This window comes from Anomaloglossus baeobatrachus, chromosome 7 (assembly GCF_048569485.1).
Source record: "Anomaloglossus baeobatrachus isolate aAnoBae1 chromosome 7, aAnoBae1.hap1, whole genome shotgun sequence".
NCBI classification, from domain to species: domain Eukaryota; kingdom Metazoa; phylum Chordata; class Amphibia; order Anura; family Aromobatidae; genus Anomaloglossus; species Anomaloglossus baeobatrachus.
In genome coordinates this window covers 291589270-291607878 of record NC_134359.1, presented here as the reverse complement: position 1 = coordinate 291607878, position 18609 = coordinate 291589270, and the positions used below count along the sequence as shown (strand labels likewise).

The following is an 18609-nucleotide window of genomic DNA, read 5'->3' as shown; positions in this document are numbered from 1 at the left end:
AACATGTCCCTTTAAAAAAGTATAATCCTCACCCAGCTTTTCCAGAGCCCTGAAAGTCAAACCTGGTGAACAGAAATTAAGATTTCTGGATATTCAGTAAGAATGCAGCTGCTGGATGTCAAAGAAAAGGGGTCGCTGTCACTTTAAATTTTGGCGGAACAGGTAGTCCGGTAGTCCTGCTCCCCGGCCGGCCTGGAGTGACGGCCTCGCCTCACCGGATCGGCTTCCCTACTTTATTAAATGTCCTCGACATCTTCGCTTCCAATTTCTGTAAATTACGAGACGCTCATTCCCCTGGGATAAAGTTACACACAGAAGCTTTGAAACTTCGCCAGCGCCTCCCTCCTACCCCCACCATCGCCAGCGCCTCCCTCCTACACCCATATCAATAGCCAGAAATGGAGCTATTGGGTTACACACGTACGGCCCTTCAGAGCTGAAATCATAAGTATCGTACACATATGATCAGTCACTATAGGGCAATGCAGACTGAACAGCCCACAGTGACAATGTCACGCCTGTGGTATGACACCAGGCTCCCATTGAAGTCCATGGTGACCAATAATTGGGGCCGTCTATCCTTTCTCGGACATCGCAAAGCTTTTGCTCTAGCCTACATTATAACATTGCCCTATAGTGGGTACAATTCTTAGGATGTCACCAATTTGGACATTTCGAGGGGAAATCTCACCCCCGACCCCTAAATTTATATTATATAACGTGATAGATCTTTCTTTTCTGATTCATTTGACGCTTTTTCCGTTTCTATACCGGTTTCCTTTTAAATCTTATTTCGATTTTTTTTACTTACCTGCAGTACCGCTTATGACCACAGATGTCAACAAACCTATTTCCTATTGAAACCAATGCAACAGCGCCCCCCTCAACTTCCATATTGGCCAGAATTGTGATTTCTGAAACATTGTAACTTTGGACTTAAAAAGAATTATAAAAAATGAATGACATAGAATTAACCAGAGAGAAAAACTCTGCAATATCTGATCTTCAGAGCGTAATTGATTGAAACCCTTTAAATCAGCTGTAATTTGATGTGACATGATTTGGTCAAAATAAAAGGACAATTCTGAAACTTTTTCATCACAACTAGTAGCAAAAGTTTTTAGTTACACCATATCAAGGCTATAGCAAACGCAAAGCCCAAAAGCCAAATTTGAGGCGACAAATATGGAAACCAAGGATATAAAAATGGCAAAATAAATAAATAAAAAAAATCCCGGATCAGCTTTTCTAGAAAGCAATAAAGTCGTCTGGGCTCAGATTTCCCGGCTCGTCTATCTGTCGATCAGCATGCCACCTTCTCAAGGACAAGATCTTTCCACGGATACCGGACAATGGAAACTCGAATTACAGCTCAAAGGCGCAGAAAAAAAAAGTCCGAAATGTCGGAGCGTGTTATAAATCTCCTGCTGAAGCCGTCAGCCTCAAAGTCAATCTTCTCAAGGTCAGGAAGAAATCAGGACTCCAGAAATATCCAGGAGGAAAGCGAAAAAAAATTCTAAATTCCATCCAGGGCTGCTTTACCATTCAGGGTCCTGGGAAAGCTGGGTGACAACTTATATGGAGGTTCCTTCAGCCTCCAGGTTTCATAGGTTAAGATCCCACAATGGGTTTTCCTATACTTATTGAAAGCTTTGCCATTCAGGGTCCTGGAAAAGCTGGATGACAACCTAAGAAATCTGGAGGTTGAAGGAACTTCCATATGAGTTAAGTTCCCACAATGAGCTTTCCTATACTTATCGAAATCTTTGCCATTCAGGAGCCTGGAAAAGCTGGGTGACAACCTAAAAAACTGAAGGCACCTCCATAGGAGTTGTCACCCAGCTTTCCCAGGACCTTTAAAGGCAAAGCTTTCAATAAGTATAGAAAAACTCATTGTGGGAGCTTAACCTATGAAACCTGGAGGCTCAAAAGAACCTCCATATGAGTTGTCACCCATCTTTCCCAGGACCCTGAACGGCAAGCTTTTAAAAAGTATAGGAAAACTCATTCTGGGAACTTAACCTAAGAAAAGGAACTTCCATACGAGTTAAGTTCCCAGAATGAGTTTTCCTATACTTATCGAAAACTTTGCCGTTCAAGGTCCTGGGAAAGCTGGGTGACAACTCCTATGGAGGTCTCTTCAGCCTCCAGGTTGTATAGGTTAAGTTCCCACAATGAGTTTTCCTATACTTATCGAAGGCTTTGCCATTCAGGGTCCTGGTAAAGTTGGGCGACAACCTAAGAAATCTGGAGGTTGAATGAACTTCCATATGAGCAGTCACCCAGCTTTCCCAGGACCCTGAACGGTAAGCTTTCGAAAAGGATAGGAAAACTCATTGTGAGAACTGATATGGAAGTTCCCACAATGAGTTTTCCTATACTTTTCGAAAGCTTGCCATTCAGGATCCTGGGAAAGCTGGGTGACAACTCATATGGAGGTTCCTTCAGCCTTCAGATTTCTTAGGTTAAGTTCACAAGATGGGTTTTCCTATACTTATTGAAAGCTTTGCCGTTCAGGGTCCTGGGAAAGCTGGGTGACAAGTCTAAAAAGGTTCCTTCAACCTCCAGATTTGTTATATTAAGTGCCCACGATGAGTTTTCCTATACCTTATAGAAAGCTTGCCGTTCAGGGTCCTGGGAAAGCTGAGTTACAACTCATATGGAGGTGCGAAGTCAGATTTTTTAGGTTAAGTTCACAAGATGAGTTTTCCTATACTAATGGAAAGCTTTGCCGTTCAGGGTCCTGGGAAAGCTGGGTGACACCTGGTTTGCATTTGTCAATCTCGGTATAAGCCGGCTCTGCAGGAGAATCCATGCGACACGCGAAACACAAATCAGCGGGATCCTGTGGTCGGGCAGCGACATGATAATACCGGGATTTGCACCCGGGGAATTTGCATGACTGCAGCGAGCCATGGCGGCCGCCGTGCAGCTGCAAAAATATTCCCACCGCGCCACTCGTACCGACTGATAACCTGTGAGGAGGGGGCAGAAAGTTTTGCATCCAGCAGATGTAGCTCCCAATCTCTTCTGCCACCACAAACCCCTTACACGTTCATAAAATTCACATATGAGGACCCCCACTATGAACGAGGATGTGATAAGGGTCTGTCACCCGTCTCCTAAAGATGGAGGAATTTATCTAAGAAACACAAAATGCTTTTTTCTCTCAAATATTGATCACAAATGTGTCTATTTCTGTGTTAGTGAGCGCTTCTCCTGCGTGGAGATAATCCATCCACCACACAGGTGCGCCATATGAAGATGCTGATTAGACAGCATGATCATTGCACAGGAGCCTTAGGCTGGCCAGCATGATCATTGCACAGGTGGCGCCTTGGGCCGGGCAGCATGATCATTGCACAGGAGCCTTAGGCTGGCCAGCATGATCATTGCACAGGTGGCGCCTTGGGCCGGCCAGCATGATCATTGCACAGGTGGCGCCTTGGGCCGGCCAGCATGATCATTGCACAGGTGGCGCCTTGGGCCGGCCAGCATGATCATTGCACAGGTGGCGCCTTGGGCCGGCCAGCATGATTATGGCACAGGTGGCGCCTTGGGCCGGCCAGCATGATCATGGCACAGGTGGCGCCTTAGGCCGGCCAGTATGATCATGGCACAGGTGGCGCCTTAGGCTGGCCAGCATGATCATGGCACAGGTGGCGCCTTAGGCTGGCCAGCATGATCACGGCACAGGTGGCGCCTTAGGCTGGCCAGCATGATCACGGCACAGGTGGCGCCTTAGGCTGGCCAGCATGATCATGGCACAGGTGGCGCCTTAGGCTGGCCAGCATGATCATGGCACAGGTGGCGCCTTAGGCTGGCCAGCATGATCATGGCACAGGTGGCGCCTTAGGGTGGCCAGCATGATCATGGCACAGGTGGCGCCTTAGGGTGGCCAGCATGATCATGGCACAGGTGGCGCCTTAGGGTGGCCAGCATGATCATGGCACAGATGGCGCCTTAGGGTGGCCAGCATGATCATGGCACAGGTGGCGCCTTAGGCTGGCCAGCATGATCATGGCACAGGTGGCGCCTTAGGCTGGCCAGCATGATCATGGCACAGGTGGCGCCTTAGGCCGGCCAGCATGATCATGGCACAGGTGGCGCCTTAGGCTGGCCAGCATGATCATTGCACAGGTGGCGCCTTAGGCTGGCCAGCATGATCATTGCACAGGTGGCGCCTTAGGCGCACCTGTGCAATAATCATGCAGTCTAATCAGCATTTTGATATGTCACATCTGTGAGGTGGATGGATTATCTCCACAAAGGAGAAGTGATCACTAACACAGATTTAGACATTGTGTGGAGTTATTACACTGTTATACCAGCTGCACACTGACACTGTACATTGTATCAAAAGGGTCAGATCTTCAGGGTTGTTCCATGAAAAGATACACTACAATTCAAAAGTTTGGGGTCACTTAGATATTTCCTTATTTTTGAAAGGAAAGCACATATTTTCCAATGACGCCAACATTAAATTACACAGAAATCCCCTCTATACATTGTTATGTGGTAAATGACTATTCTGCTGCAAACGTCTGGCTTTGAATGCAATATCTACATAGGTGTAACTATAGAGGCCCATTTCCAACAACCACCACTCCAGTGTTCTAATGGTACATGGTGTTTGCTGTGTTAGAAGGCTAATGGATATTTAGACATCCTTTGAAAACCCTTGTGGAAGTATGTTAGCACAGCTGAAAACAGTTTTGCTGATTAGAGAAGCTATAAAACTGACCTTCCTTTGAGCTAGTTGAGAATCTGGAACATTACATTTGTTGGTTCCATGAAACTTTCAAAATGGCCAGAAAAAGTGAACTTTGTGAAACGCGACAGTCTATTCTTGTTCTTGGAAATGAAGGATATTACATGCGAGAAATTGCCAAGATCAGAGGAGAGCACAAACAGGCTGTGACCAGAGTAGAAGAGAAGTGGAGGCCGCGCTGCACAACTGAACACCAAGACAAGTACATTACAGTCTCCAGTGTGAGAAATCCACGCCTCACAGGTCCTCAACTATCAGCTTCATTACATAGCACCCGCAAAACGCCAGTGTCACCATCTACAGTGAAGAGGCGACTCCGGGATGCCGGCCTTCAGGGCAGAGGGGCAAATAAAAAGCCATATCTGAGACTGGCTGATAAAAGGAAAAGATTAATATGGGCAAAAGAACACAGACATTGGACAGAGGAAGATTGGAAAAAGTATTATAGACAGACGAATCCAAGATTAAGGTGTTTGGATCACACAGAACATTTGTGAGACGCAGAACTACTGAAAAGATGCTGGAAGACTGCCTGGCGCCATCTGTCAAGCATGGTGGAGGTAATGTGATGGTCTGGGGTTGCTTTCAAGTATGAATCATTATTTCTAACCTCGCCACTGTCTGGACGATATTCTCTATTCATTATGCAACTTGTGAAAAATAAATGTAGGATTATTCATGGAAAAGACAAAATTGTCTGTGTGACCCTAAACATTTGAACTGTAGGGTATATGAAGGAAAAAAAAGCTGTATAATCACTGTACACGGGCGATTCATAAATACATCACTGCGGGGAAGTGACCGAGCAGGGGAGAGAAATACACTCTCACCTGCCCCGGTCCCGCTCGGTCACTTCCCCGCTGCCCCCGATGCTCTCTCACCTGCCCCGGTCCCGCTCGGTCACTTCCCCGCTGTCCCCGGTGCTCTCTCACCTGCCCCGGTCCCGCTCGGTCACTTCCCCGCTGTCCCCGGAGCTCTCTCACCTGCCCCGGTCCCGCTCGGTCACTTCCCCGCTGTCCCCGGAGCTCTCTCACCTGCCCCGGTCCCGCTCGGTCACTTCCCCGCTGTCCCCGGAGCTCTCTCACCTGCCCCGGTCCCGCTCGGTCACTTCCCCGCTGCCCCCGGTGCTCTCTCACCTGCCCCGGTCCCGCTCGGTCACTTCCCCGTTGTCCCCGGTGCTCTCTCACCTGCCCCGGTCCCGCTCGGTCACTTCCCCGCTGTCCCCGGTGCTCTCTCACCTGCCCCGGTCCCGCTCGGTCACTTCCCCGCTGCCCGCGATGCTCTCTCACCTGCCCCGGTCCCGCTCGGTCACTTCCCCGCTGTCCCCGGTGCTCTCTCACCTGCCCCGGTCCCGCTCGGTCACTTCCCCGCTGTCCCCGGTGCTCTCTCACCTGCCCCGGTCCCGCTCGGTCACTTCCCCGCTGTCCCCGGTGCTCTCTCACCTGCCCCGGTCCCGCTCGGTCACTTCCCCGCTGTCACCGGTGCTCTCTCACCTGCCCCGGTCCCGCTCGGTCACTTCCCCGCTGTCCCCGGTGCTCTCTCACCTGCCCCGGTGCTCTCTCACCTGCCCCGGTCCCGCTCGGTCACTTCCCCGCTGTCCCCGGTGCTCTCTCACCTGCCCCGGTCCCGCTCGGTCACTTCCCCGCTGTCCCCGGTGCTCTCTCACCTGCCCCGGTCCCGCTCGGTCACTTCCCCGCTGTCCCCGGTGCTCTCTCACCTGCCCCGGTCCCGCTCGGTCACTTCCCCGCTGTCCCCGGTGGTCACTTCCCCGCTGTCCCCGGTGCTCTCTCACCTGCCCCGGTCCCGCTCGGTCACTTCCCCGCTGCCCCCGATGCTCTCTCACCTGCCCCGGTCCCGCTCGGTCACTTCCCCGCTGCCCCCGGTGCTCTCTCACCTGCCCCGGTCCCGCTCGGTCACTTCCCCGCTGCCCCCGATGCTCTCTCACCTGCCCCGGTCCCGCTCGGTCACTTCCCCGCTGTCCCCGGTGCTCTCTCACCTGCCCCGGTCCCGCTCGGTCACTTCCCCGCTGTCCCCGGTGCTCTCTCACCTGCCCCGGTCCCGCTCGGTCACTTCCCCGCTGTCCCCGGTGCTCTCTCACCTGCCCCGGTCCCGCTCGGTCACTTCCCCGCTGCCCCCGGTGCTCTCTCACCTGCCCCGGTCCCGCTCGGTCACTTCCCCGCTGCCCCCGATGCTCTCTCACCTGCCCCGGTCCCGCTCGGTCACTTCCCCGCTGCCCCCGATGCTCTCTCACCTGCCCCGGTCCCGCTCGGTCACTTCCCCGCTGTCCCCGGTGCTCTCTCACCTGCCCCGGTCCCGCTCGGTCACTTCCCCGCTGTCCCCGGTGCTCTCTCACCTGCCCCGGTCCCGCTCGGTCACTTCCCCGCTGTCCCCGGTGCTCTCTCACCTGCCCCGGTCCCGCTCGGTCACTTCCCCGCTGTCCCCGGTGCTCTCTCACCTGCCCCGGTCCCGCTCGGTCACTTCCCCGCTGTCCCCGGTGCTCTCTCACCTGCCCCGGTCCCGCTCGGTCACTTCCCCGCTGCCCCCGGTGCTCTCTCACCTGCCCCGGTCCCGCTCGGTCACTTCCCCGCTGCCCCCGATGCTCTCTCACCTGCCCCGGTCCCGCTCGGTCACTTCCCCGCTGCCCCCGATGCTCTCTCACCTGCCCCGGTCCCGCTCGGTCACTTCCCCGCTGTCCCCGGTGCTCTCTCACCTGCCCCGGTCCCGCTCGGTCACTTCCCCGCTGTCCCCGGTGCTCTCTCACCTGCCCCGGTCCCGCTCGGTCACTTCCCCGCTGTCCCCGGTGCTCTCTCACCTGCCCCGGTCCCGCTCGGTCACTTCCCCGCTGTCCCGGCCGGCGGCGGCTCCTCTTTCGCTGTCACACATTCTCGCTCCAACATCTCAAACCCCGCCCACACCACGACATAAGGCTAAAACCCCGCCCATCACCATGGCAATAGAACACTGAAATCAATGGAGCTTGTGATTGACTCTTCCCATAAATATAACAAACCAATGATATAAGAATAATCTACATAATCACACCCCCTCCACAGCTGACCAGACCTGCCCGTGCACCTGGCTCCCTTGTAGCTCCTCCCTTTCTTCGCCCACATGTTGGTATTTTCCAAACGGTTCCGCTCAAAGATCCAACAGAAAGGGCTGCACCATTGTGAGATGGGGGTGGGAAGTTGTCGCAAACACCTGTCCTGTCACAGCTGCTGCTGACACTGACAGTGCGGTATGACACAAGTATGTGCCCGGGACCCGCACTGTGCGGCGCTGACCCAGCAGCACTGACACCTGCAGAGGGCGCCATTACTGGAGGCTGCACACATTACCGGGCTAATTACACTTATACAATTCATCTATTCATCCCTCATTACATTCTGCTTCATCATCAGAGGCCACACTATGCCCAACACTGAGGATAGTGAGAAAGACGGAGGCACAGCATGGAACGAGAGCGCGGACTGCCATCTGGTGGCCATGAGGGGAAGTACACCAACCTGCCAGCTCCAGCTCTACTGAATGCAGGACATAGGGGCAGTATTATAGTAGTTATATTCTTGTACATAGGGGGCAGTATTATAGTAGTTATATTCTTGTATATAGGGGCAGTATTATAGTAGTTATATTCTTGTACATAGGAGCAGTAGTATAGTAGTTATATTCTTGTACATAGGGGCGGTATTATGGAAGTTATATTCTTGTACATAGGGGCAGTATTATAGTAGTTATATTCTTGTACATAGGGGCAGTATTATAGTAGTTATATTCTTGTACATAGGGGGCAGTATTATAGTAGTTATATTCTTGTACATAGAGGGCAGTAATATAGTAGTTATATTCTTGTACATAGGGGGCAGTATTATAGCAGTTATATTCTTGTACATAGGGGGCAGTATTATAGTAGTTATATTCTTGTACATAGGAGGCAGTATTATAGTAGTTATATTCTTGTACATAGGGGGCAGTATTATAGTAGTTATATTCTTGTACATAGGAGCAGTATTATAGTAGTTATATTCTTGTACATAGAGGCAGTATTATAGTAGTTATATCCTTGTACATAGGGGGCAGTATTATAGTAGTTATATTCCTGTACATAGGAGCAGTAGTATAGTAGTTATATTCTTGTACATAGGGGCGGTATTATGGAAGTTATATTCTTGTACATAGGGGCAGTATTATAGTAGTTATATTCTTGTACATAGGGGCAGTATTATAGTAGTTATATTCTTGTACATAGGGGGCAGTATTATAGTAGTTATATTCTTGTACATAGGGGCAGTATTATAGTAGTTATGTTCTTGTACATAGGAGCAGTATTATTGTAGTTATATTCTTGTACATAGGAGCAGTATTATAGTAGTTATATTCTTGTACATAGGGGGCAGTATTATAGTAGTTATATTCTTGTACATAGGGGCAGTATTATAGAAGTTATATTCTTGTACATAGGAGCAGTATTATAGTAGTTATATTCTTGTACATAGGGACAGTATTATAGTAGTTATATTCTTGTACATAGGGGGCAGTATTATAGTAGTTATATTCTTGTACATAGGGGCAGTATTACAGTAGTTATATTCTTGTACATAGGGGCAGTATTATAGTAGTTATATTCTTGTATATAGGGGGCAGTATTATAGTAGTTATATTCTTGTACATAGAGGGCAGTATTATAGCAGGTATATTCTTGTACATAGGGGGCAGTATTCTAGTAGTTATATTCTTGTACATAGTAGCAGTATTATAGCATATTATAAAGGAAGTATTATTAAAGTAGTAAAGTATTCAGACCCCTTTAAATTTTTCACTCTTTGTTTCATTGCAGCCATTTCGTATTTCTCATTGATGTACACTCTGCCCCCATCTTGACAGAAAAACCCCCCAGAAATATAGAAATTTTTGCAAATTTATTACACAAGAAAAACTGAAATATTACATGGTGATAAGTATTCAGCCCCTTTGCTCAGTATTGAGTAGACGCTCCCTGCCTTTTGAGCTAGCGCAGCCATGAGTCTTCTTGGGATCCTGGATTTGGGGATCCTCGGCCATTCTTCCTTGCAGATCCTCTCCAGTGCCGTCAGGTTGGATGGTGAATGTTGGTGGACGCCATTTTCAGGTCTCTCCAGAGATGCTCGATTGGGTTAAGGTCAGGGCTCTGGCTGGGCTGGTCAGGAATGGTCACAGAGTTGTTCTGAAGCCACTCCTTTGTTATTTTAGCTGGGTGCTTAGGGTCATTGTCTTGTTGGAAGGTGAACCTTTGGCCAAGTCTGAGATCCAGACCATCTGGAAGAGGTTTTCTTCCAGGATATCTCTGTACTTGGCCGCATTCATCTTTCCTTCAATTGCAACCAGTCGTCCTGTCCCTGCCCCATAGGATGATGCTACCTCCACCGTGTCTCACTGTGGGGATTGTAATGGACAGGTGATGAGCAGTGATGTTTTCTCCACACATACCGCTTAGAATTATCACCAAGTCCTATCTTTGTCTCATCAGACCAGAGAATCTTATTTCTCATTGTCTGGGAGTCCTTCATGTGTGTTTTTTGCAAACTCTATGCGAGCTTTCATATGTCTTCCACTGAGGAGAGTAGTAGGAGGTAAGCTGAGCTCAACTGCTTAAAGCCTGGTGCTCAGTAAAAAAAAGCAATCCAGTACACAGTAAACCCTGGCACACAGTTCAAGAATGTGGCACTGAGGAGAGGCGTCCGTCAGGCCACTCTGCCATAAAGGCCCGACTGGTGGAGGCTGCAGTGATAGGTGACTTTGTGGAACTTTCTCCCATCTCCCTACTACATCTCTGGAGCTCAGACACAGTGATCTTGGGTGCGATATTGTGGGTTGTGTATCACTTTGTGTAGGTTTGTATTTTAGGAGCTTTGCTGCATTCATTCTGTGTATTTCTTGTCTTGTCAGCAGGTTAATTAGCTCAGCTCAGTTACTGTTTGCTTGCCTTGTGTGTACATTGTCCTGTTTGCAGGTTAATCACCCCCTGCTGGGCTTTTGTCCCCAAGTCTGGGGGAGGGGAGCCTGGAATCCACCCAACCTCTCTGTTTACTTGGGGGAATATTCAGTCTGTCTGAGAAGGAGAAGAGAGAAACAGGAAGATTTATCCTCTGTGGGAGAAGCTGCGGCTCCCCAGAGAGACCTGGGCATGTTTTCGTTTACTGGACTGTATCCGTGTTCCTGGACTATTTTACCCTCTGTGTGGTGGATTATTTTATGGACCTTCTGGACTGCAATGAATAAAGGCTCTTTAGATTGTTCACCCATCTCTCGCTCTGTTGATTGTGTGATATTGGTGAAGAACCCCGTGACATTGGAGTTCTTCTTTACCTTCTCTCACCAAGGCTCTTCTCCCACGATTGCTAAGTTTGACTGGACGGCCGGGTCTAGTAAGAGTTCTGGGGGTCCCAAACTTCTTCTATGTAAGGATTATGGAGGCCACTGTGCTCTTAGGAACCTTGAGTACTGCAGAAATTCTTTTGTAACCTTGGCCAGATCTGTGCCTTGCCACAATTCGGTCTCTGAGCTCCTCAGGCAGTTCCTTTGATCTCATGATTCTCATTTGGTGTGACATGCAGTGTGAGCTGTGAGGTCTTATATAGACAGGTGTGCGCCTTTCCAAATCACGTCCTATCAGTGTAATTACACACGGCTGTACTCCAATGAAGGAGAAGAACCATCTCAAGGAGGATCACACGGAAATGGACAGCATGGGACTTACATATGACTGAGCAAAGGGTGTGAATACTTATGACTATGTGATATTTCAGTTTTTCCTAAATTTGCAAAAATTCTACATTTCTGTTTTTTTCTGACAAGATGGGGGCATAGTGTACATTAATGAGAAAAAAATGAAACAAAGAGTGAAAAATTTAAAGGGGTGTGAATACTTCCCGTACCCACTGTATATCTATATATATATATACATATACAAGGAGCGTGTTAATGTAGTATTTCCATTACTCAGCAGTTACAGGCGCTGGTTCCTGGCTATATTGAGTCTGAATTTCTTGCCCGGTATGTATGATAATAAAGTTATTAGGATTTGGTGCCTCGTATGTGTGATGATCAGTGATGGAGCGGCGGCTGACCTCGGCCTCTATATATATATACATGATGATGGTTGTGGAGATGATGGGATAGTTACCGGTGCTGCAGTGTGAGGTTCGGGGCTCCTGGGCGTCTCCATAGACGGCTGTTACCTGGCTGGGACTGCAGAGGATGAGGAGTCACGGGACGCTCGGTGCCAGCATCAGTCAGATGAGCGCGTCTGTCATAGACCAGGCTGCCAGCCCAGCGCTTTGTTAAGCCGCTGCAAACTCCAGGCTGCCGAGCCAGCACATTTCCCCCTGAATAAGTGCATTGAGTGCTGGGAGTGCGGTGACATCATGCAGCCGGCGGTGAGGACGGCTCCGGCCATTATCAGCTCGTTATCACCTTTCATATTGATTTTCACACTCAATGAGAAGTAGATGAAATATCATAAGCCCCTTATCAGGGGTCACCGGCTGCCAGAATGGACCGATTGAGGCCGTGCTCTTCATCTGATTTCTTATTTGATACCGTTTGGGTGCGGGTTTCTGCCAGGAGATGCAGATTTGGTGCAGAAATCTGGTGCAGACATTTCAGTTTGGGTGCGGTTTTCTGCCAGGAGATGGAGATTTGGTGCAGAAATCTGGTGCAGACATTTCAGTTTGGGTGCGTTTTTCTGCCAGGAGATGGAGATTTGGTGCAGGAATTTACACACCAAATTCCTGCACCCAATCTACATCTCCTGGCAACAAAATCAAATCGTTACCACATCGAAACCGCACGGCGTTTTGATTACTTTTTTTTGCCACGAGATGCAAATTTGGTGCAGAAATCTGGTGCAGACATTTCAGTTTGGGTGCGGTTTTCTGCCAGGTGACGGAGATTTGGTGCAGGAAATTATACACCAAATTCCTGCACCCAACCTACATCTCTTGGCAACAAAATCAAATCGATGCCACATCGAAACCGCACGGCGTTTTGATTACTTTTTTTTTTTTTTGCCAGCAGATGCAGATTTGGTGCAGAAATCTGGTGCAGACATTTCAGTTTGGGTGCAGTCTTCTGCCAGGAGATGGAGATTTGGTGCAGGAATTTGCACACCAAATTCCTGCACCCAATCTACATCTCCTGGCAACAAAATCAAATCGTTACCACATCGAAACCGCACGGCGTTTTGATTATTTTTTTTGCCACGAGATGCAAATTTGGTGCAGAAATCTGGTGCAGACATTTCAGTTTGGGTGCGGTTTTCTGCCAGGAGATGGAGATTTGGTGCAGGGATTTACACACCAAATTCCTGCACCAAATCTACATTTCCTGGCAACAAAATCAAATCGATACCACATCGAAACCGCATGGCGTTTTGATTGCTTTTTTTTTTTTTGCCAGGAGATGCAGATTTGGTGCAGAAATCTGGTGCAGACATTTCAGTTTGGGTGCGTTTTTCTGCCAGGAGATGGAGATTCGGTGCAGGAATTTACACACCAAATTCCTGCACCCAATCTACATCTCCTGGCAACAAAATCAAATCGTTACCACATCGAAACCGCACGGCGTTTTGATTACTTTTTTTTGCCACGAGATGCAAATTTGGTGCAGAAATCTGGTGCAGACATATCAGTTTGGGTGCGGTTTTCTGCCAGGTGATGGAGATTTGGTGCAGGAATTTATACACCAAATTCCTGCACCCAATCTACATTTCCTGGCAACAAAATCAAATCAATACCACATCAAAACCGCACGGTGTTTTGATTACTTTTTTTTTTTTTGCCAGGAGATGCAGATTTGGTGCAGAAATCTGGTGCAGACATTTCAGTTTGGGTGCGGTTTTCTGCCAGGTGATGGAGATTTGGTGCAGGAATTTATACACCAAATTCCTGCACCAAATCTACATTTCCTGGCAACAAAATCAAATCAATACCACATCAAAACCGCACGGCGTTTTGATTACTTTTTTTTTTTGCCAGGAGATGCAGATTTGGTGCAGAAATCTGGTGCAGACATTTCAGTTTGGGTGCGTTTTTCTGCCAGGAGATGGAGATTTGGTGCAGGAATTTACACACCAAATTCCTGCACCAAATCTACATTTCCTGGCAACAAAATCAAATCAATACCACATCAAAACCGCATGGCGCTTTGATTACTATTTTTTTTTTTTGCCAGAAGATGCAGATTTGGTGCAGGAATATGTCATATAAATTTCAGCACCAAATCTGTATCTCCTGGGAAAAAAACACCCACGGTGAGGTGAGGTCACTGAGTTCAATGAGGTCATCTGAGATCAGTAACCATGGTAACCTCCAGCTATGACCGCAGATAACTTCAGTGACGTCACCGCTCGTTGCTGTGGCTCGGTCAGTATCTGCCTGAAGAAGCAACATGCGATCATGTTTTCTAATGTCCCTGCGCGCTGCCACTTCAGTATGTAGCAGAGCAGGGATCGTTGTGAGACCTCGTGTGGATTATTTCGTACCTTGGAGAAATATGGTATTTTTTTGTATGTTATTTCAAATAAAGGATTTTTTCGGTGTTTGTGTTTATTTCTTTTCATTTACAGTATTAGTAATGGGGGGGCATCTCATAGACCCTCCCCATTACTAATCTAGAGCAGCTGTAAGCTATCATTAATCCCTTATATTACCCTGATTGCCACCGCACCAGGGCAATCGGGATGATCCGGGTAAAATGCTGGAATTGTCACATCTAATGGATGCAACAATTCTGGGCGGCTGCAGGCTGCTATTTTTAGGCTGTGGGGGCCCCAATAACCATGGATGTCCCCAGCCTGAGAATACAAGCCCCCAGCTGTTGACTTAATCATGTCTGGGTATCAAAAGTGTGGGAAAATGCTCGCCAATTTTTTAAATTATTTATTTAATAAGGGTCCCTTTTATTTTGATACACAGCCAAGATAGGCACACGGCCGGGGGCTGCAGCCTGTAGCTGTATACTTTATCTGCGCTCGTTATCACAATATGGGGGGACCTTATGCCATTTTGTAAATTTATTTTTTACAACACTATAGGGACGCAGATAGTGTGTGATTTCAACTAATCACAAAAACTGTCATACAGGGTGGGGGTGCGGTCTGTCTGCAGGCAGTCACAGACGCCAGAACTAACAGTGGGCGGGGGAAGCAGTGAATATCTATGAGAGGTAATGAGTGACCCCGGAAGCAGTGTTACAGCCACGTGGAAGGTCAGTAAGTATAATATTCCTGCTTTATTCCTTATTTTCTTTCTTTTTCCTTTTTTTATCTCTATCATTATCCAGATCTCCGAACCTGATTTCCTGAAAATTCCTTTTTCGGGGTCCGTGCATGGACACTAGGTATCCGATACGGACCCCAAACTTTACAGTTCGGATTGGCCCATCATTAATTGTCATGCCTCAGTTTCGGGAATTGAGCTGATAACATTTTCCAGCCTGGTCGGTCTCTGTCCATATGCTAATGGTTCTTTTTTCTTTGCTTTTCTTCTTTGGTTTGCGGTTGTCAGGTGTTCTCACTCACTTGTTTTGTCTCTGTCCTATCACATCTTGGGCGGGGCTATATATACTCGCCATGTACATGCATTCATTGCTGGCTATATTCCTGGATAGATGGATGTCTGGAGACCCCGCTCTTCAGTTAAGGATATTCTTGCTGAATTATCACTATTGTTTCACCCTGCAGTTTGTTTGTGTGTTTCCCTTCCCTGTATTCTTCCCATTCACTTATGTTTTAGATTTGGGGGGGTTTCCCTGTTTTCGGTAGTCTTTGAGTTTCTTCCTTTTTCCTCCATCTTTTCTGTGTGAACATGTCTTTAGCCCTGTGTCTCACCCACTGTGTGCTCTTTTTTTATGGGTATTTTTGTTTTATGTTACACTTTATTTATAGTTGGGGTACAATTAAGGTCACTTGGGGTCAGCCAATGTTGCGTGGGGGCGACGTTACATAATTTTATGGTGCCAACCTCCACAGTCAGGCAGGGACAAATCGGGGTCAGATTTACAGCTCCTCCTAGTTTGATAAGAGCCTATGGATTGCAGGATTCACACCTCTCCTGGTTTGTCCATTCTCATGTGAATGACAGGGCTCAGTCATTACAAAGATTATAGCTTCTCTCCTGTGAGAACATGGCTTCTTTATGGTAAGAGCAGTGAAATTATGGATTCTCTACTGTAAGAGTAGTGAGATTAAGTTTTTTTACTGTAAGAGCAGTGACATTATGGATTCTTTATCGTAAGAGCAGTGACATTATGGATTCTTTATCGTAAGAGCAGTGAGACTATTATTCTTTACCGTAAGAGCAGCGAGACAATGGATTCTTTACTGTAAGAGCAGTGGGATTATGGATTCTTTACTCAGAGAATATTCATATTGTCTCTCCAGGAGAGGAGACAAACTCTAGCGCAGCGCCACCTATTGGAAGTAGCGATCCTAAAAGTCAAATGTGGATTTTTAACAATCCTTTGCATATGACTTAGGACATATGCCAGATCAGAATCCCAAATTGCAGACACGGTGTTTCAGGGTGCTTGCCCCTCGTCAGTGCAAAGTATGGGGTGTCTGATCTGGCTCATGAGAAGCTTTGTGGGGACCACGGGGGAACACTATTCTCCTTAAGGAGACTTTGCAAGCCAGTCTGGCTGCCAGCAAAGTAAGGGGACTTATAACTGCCACGCCCCTCTGGGGAATACTCAGAGAAGTGAGGTTATGCCATTTTTACTGTAAAAACAGGGAGACTATTGATTCTTTACTGTAATAGCAGTGAGAGTATGGCTTCTTTACTGTAAGAGCAGTGAGAGTACGGATTCTTTACTGTAATAGCAGTGAGAGTATGGATTCTTTACTGTAAGAGCAGTGAGAGTATGGATTCTTTACTGTAAGAGCAGTGAGAGTATGGATTCTTTACTGTAATAGCAGTGAGAGTATGGATTCTTTATTGTAAGAGCAGTGAGAGTATGGATTCTTTACTGTAAGAGCAGTGAGAGTATGGATTCTTTACTGTAATAGCAGTGAGAGTATGGATTCTTTATTGTAAGAGCAGTGGGAGTATGGATTCTTTACTGTAAGAGCAGTGAGAGTACGGATTCTTTACTGTAAGAGCAGTGAGAGTATGGATTCTTTACTGTAATAGCAGTGAGAGTATGGATTCTTTATTGTAAGAGCAGTGGGAGTATGGATTCTTTACTGTAATAGCAGTGAGAGTATGGATTCTTTACTGTAAGAGCAGTGAGAGTATGGATTCTTTACTGTAATAGCAGTGAGAGTATGGATTCTTTATTGTAAGAGCAGTGAGAGTATGGATTCTTTACTGTAAGAGCAGTGAGAGTATGGATTCTTTACTGTAAGAGCAGTGAGAGTATGGATTCTTTATTGTAAGAGCAGTGGGAGTATGGATTCTTTACTGTAAGAGCAGTGAGAGTATGGATTCTTTATTGTAAGAGCAGTGAGAGTACGGATTCTTTACTGTAATAGCAGTGAGAGTATGGATCCTTTACTGTAAGAGCAGTGAGAGTATGGATTCTTTACTGTAATAGCAGTGAGAGTATGGATTCTTTACTGTAAGAGCAGTGAGAGTATGGATTCTTTATTGTAAGAGCAGTGAGAGTACGGATTCTTTACTGTAATAGCAGTGAGAGTATAGATTCTTTACTGTAAGAGCAGTGAGAGTATGGATTCTTTACTGTAATAGCAGTGAGAGTATGGATTCTTTATTGTAAGAGCAGTGGGAGTATGGATTCTTTACTGTAAGATTAGTGAGATTATGGATTCTTTACTGTAAGAGTAGTAAGAGTATGGATTCTTTACTGTAAGGGTAGTGAAATTATGAATTATTTACTGTAAGAGCAGTGAGAGTATGGATTCTTTACTGTAATAGCTAGCAGTGAGAGTATGGATTCTTTACTGTAATAGCAGTGAGAGTATGGATTCTTTATTGTAAGAGCAGTGGGAGTATGGATTCTTTACTGTAAGATTAGTGAGATTATGGATTCTTTTCTGTAAGATTAGTGAGATTATGGATTCTTTACTGTAAGAGTAGTGAGAGTATGGATTCTTTACTGTAAGGGTAGTGAAATTATGAATTATTTACTGTAAGAGCAGTGAGTATGGATTCTTTACTGTAAGACTGAGAGTATGGATTCTTTACTGTACTAGCAGTGAGATTATGGGTTCTTTACTGTATGAGCAGTGAGAGTATAAATTCTTTACTGTAAGAACAGTGAGATTATAAATTATTTACTGTAAGAGCAGTGAGAGTATGGATTCTTTACTGTATGAGCAATGAGTATAAATTCTTTACTGTAAGAGTAGTGAGATTGAATTATTTAATGTGAGAAAATGGATTCTTTACTGTAAGAGTAGTGAGATTCTAAATTATTGCATCGATTGAGGGGATGGTGAACGCTCATCCTTGTTAGCATGCAGTGTCGGTGCGTGTGCTGGACCGCCGCTCCTTTCACTGTGTATGGGGCTGCGGACGATTACACTCGGCTTTCTCTCACTGCTCTACAGAGAATGAATGAAGCCGCAGTCGAGCTTTCGACCCTCTGCTCCATTGTGTGATGTGAGTACATTAATTAGAAACTAAAAGTCACTTTACCTCCAGGAAAAAGAAGAGGATCGGGAAACTATGACAAGTGTAGGAGAAGAGCTCGAAAATTAGGACGAGCCACGACAGCGGGCCATGGCCGGGAGGTCTGTAATGAGCTGTGCCAGGGGTCAGCAGAGAGTGTAACTACAGATGAAGCATTGCAATTTTCCATCATCGGCAAATCTGTAGACATGTTCATCCTGAGCCTCCTGG

General features: G+C 46.9%; 2 protein-coding genes across 7 annotated transcripts in view; one reads left to right on the top strand and one right to left on the bottom strand.

The window, feature by feature from the left end:
* The window catches only part of SEC14L5 (SEC14 like lipid binding 5), a 56363-nt gene extending 37937 nt beyond the window's left edge, over positions 1-18426 (bottom strand). The window contains exon 1 of one of the 6 annotated variants that reach the window (XM_075318425.1): positions 18406-18426. The gene's annotated coding sequence lies outside the window, so the exon portion shown is untranslated. The other 5 variants (XM_075318421.1, XM_075318419.1, XM_075318422.1 and 2 more) reach the window with 5 other exon arrangements.
* Positions 1-18609, top strand: part of PTX4 (pentraxin 4) — a 67924-nt gene that overhangs the window by 30074 nt on the left and 19241 nt on the right. The window lies entirely within an intron of this gene.